Below are 3,016 nucleotides of genomic sequence, written 5' to 3'. Positions count from 1 at the left end.
CCAAAGATGCCCAGTTACAAGATCGGAGTGGTCTTGGTGTCACACTCCCATAGAAGTAGACTCACCTGCTTGCATGAGAGACAAGAGTGGGCTACTTAAACAAGACATTCACAGCAACGGGTGTGCTTTCAAATATATATTGTCTTGCCAACACTTTACATGGCGCCGATATAAGAAACCTGCTACAAACAATGTTGGAATATGGACAAACAAATACAGCAGACATTACTGCAACGCATCCTTGAGCTACAGCAAGAGAATGTCGCCCTGCGAAGAGACGGAGGACAGTCCAGCAAGCCACCTACAAGGAGACCTGACAGACCTACCATAGAACTGAACTCAAGTGCTGGTGACTGGGCGATACTCATTGACTCCTGGAATAGATACAAGGAGATGTGTGGGTTGACGGAGCCAACAGTGTTAAGAAACGAGCTGAGAACGGCCTGTTCCCAAGAAGTAAACGGGCTATTGTCCGACATGGTAGGAGCAGAAATGTGAAATGTCTCTCGCGCTGAGGTCAAGCGACTGACCTCCGATCGTCTTCAAGAACCGTGGGTCATGATGTCTAGTTCTCAGAGAGACCTCCACATTAAATTCTAAATGTCTCTGTGTCGAATTCTCCTGAAAGTGAAAAGCGAAGCTCGCATATGCCAGAAAGAAGGAAGACAAACAAATAAAAATTCTATTCTACTAAAAATTAATTTCACAAAATTTACAGTCTTTTTACAGATATACATTTTTAAATTCACAATCTCTCTTCTTCATAGATTGCACACAGGTGGAATGAGTGGGGTGGGTAGTCAGGTGTTTGGGAGCGGTGTTATTATCTTGAGATTCCATGCAATCTCTCTTCAATCAGTCTAAAAAAAAAAAACTGGGCACCTGTTTTTATATTCCGGGACGGGTAGGGGTGCAGTGGTCCTATTCAACCAATCAGAGCCAGCTACGTATCTGGGGAAACCCCAGATACATTTGCGTGTGTGCACTTCACCAATATTACCAGTTTTGTAATCTGGGACCAAAAATGACATCCGTTCACATGACCTGTCATTCAAAAAGCCATATCTGAAGGTGTTTTCCAAGCCAATAAGTACAATCTCGTTTCTACTTTATTCTGACATTTCCTGTTATCGGATTTTTAAACAACAAAATATATCTCTGGCTTTTCAAACAATAAAATATATATATCTATATATTTCAATTCAAGTATTTTCGATATCTGCTGTTGTCTGGGATTAATTTAAACAATTTTAGCATATTTACCCGGTCTTTCTCAGGTGTCAGGAGGATCTCAACCTCCCCGATGGGGAGCAATCGCTCCCCCAAGTCGATCACATTACAGAAATAGTGAACTCCGTCATGGAAGAACAGCTGTTACGACACATAAAGCTCGTAGCTGTCAGAAGCCTACACAATGAAGTGTACCGGAAAGAATTCTGTAAGGCAGAAGGAAGGGGAATCAGTTACGGACTTCGTAGCACGACTTCGATCAGTCACAAAATTCTGCGACTTTTCAGTGACTTGTCCGAACGGGATAGGATCCGGTCGGAAATTCAGCGATTCCAACGATATGGTAACAGGACAAATGATAGTAGGGCTGGCAAAACTGGAGCATCAAAGCAAGGTGCTGTCAGAGGCTGCGACACTTACAACACTGGAAGAAAAATTCAACAGTCTTGTCAGCCTAGAGACCACGGACAAGTCTATCCTCCATCTGCACAGTAGTGTATACCCTACTACAACGAGCATACAGAGGTTGGGCCGCAGGCAGCAGCCTTGGGAGAACCAGAGTGTATCAACTCCGAGAGACACTGAACCCTGTAAATGGTGTGGGAAGAGTTCACACCCTGATGGCTTAAAAGGACGAGGGGGCTGCCCAGCAGCAAAGATGACTTGTTACAATTGCAGCTTTACCGAACATTTTAAAAGAGTCTGTCGAAAACCAAAGCAGAGGTCTAGCAACAGATCTACAGCAGGAGTGGTTGGAGCAGAATCCAGAACTTTCACTATCCAAAGGCACAAAAAGGGTTGTAACCGGATGATTTGCCAAGATGGACAAATAAAAAAGAGGGGTGAAGTCAACCTGACAAAACCAAAGGCTGTGTCGCACCTTATTTGGAACAAAAATAAGTTCCAAAGAGGTACTCCTGATCCAGCACCAACCCTGACGGTAGAGATAACTCCGATTCCAGAGACCCATGTGAAATTCGGGCACATCTTCATTGGGCCAGCTGGCCTCCATACTCACCGCATTGATGCAATCGCAGACACTGGGGCACAGACATGCTCTAGCAGACCAGAAATCCAAAAAATTCTGAAGTTTCCAGACAAATATCTAGTACCGACCAGTCACTGAATTCGGAGAATCACAGAAAACCTACTAAACATAAAAGGCGTGATATTTGCTAAATTCAGAGTAGGTTCGCGGGAAACACGTCAGATTATATATATATCAAAAAATACATCAGATTTCTGCCTGTCCGAGTCAGCCCTAAAAGAACTTGGTCTGGTACCAGAGAACTTTCCAGACCCAACTTCCCAGCAGAACGTGGCAACTAGCGACAGTGGAAAGGCACCATGTGGGTGTCTACAAAGAACTAATGTCCCACCTAAGCCAGACAATATCCCTTTTGCCCCTATGGAAGAAAACAGACCCCGATTGGAATAATGGATAAAGGAGCATTTTGAGTCAAGTGCATTCAATATATGTCCACATCAATAGCTGCAGGCGATGAAAGGAAAACCCATGGATATCACATTCATCCCGGGGGCCAAACCCTCAGTTGTCCATACCCCAATCCTGGTCTCACACCATTGGGAAAAAAGAGTTAAGGAGGACCTCGACCGAGGCGTGGCATTGGGCATCATAGAATCTGTACCAGTTGGTACACCTACAACAGAATGGTGGTTGCACCGAAAAAGGATGGGTAACTGAGGCGTACGGTAGACCTACAAAAGCTCAACACCGCTACCTTACAAGAAACCCATCATACACTTTCTTCTTTCAACCAGGAAT

This window comes from Euprymna scolopes, chromosome 10, assembly GCF_053919585.1.
Source record: "Euprymna scolopes isolate OS-2025 chromosome 10, ASM5391958v1, whole genome shotgun sequence".
In the NCBI taxonomy this organism is placed as follows: Eukaryota; Metazoa; Mollusca; class Cephalopoda; order Sepiida; family Sepiolidae; genus Euprymna; species Euprymna scolopes.
The sequence above is the reverse complement of the archived record's forward strand: the minus strand, read 5'-3'. Positions refer to the sequence as shown.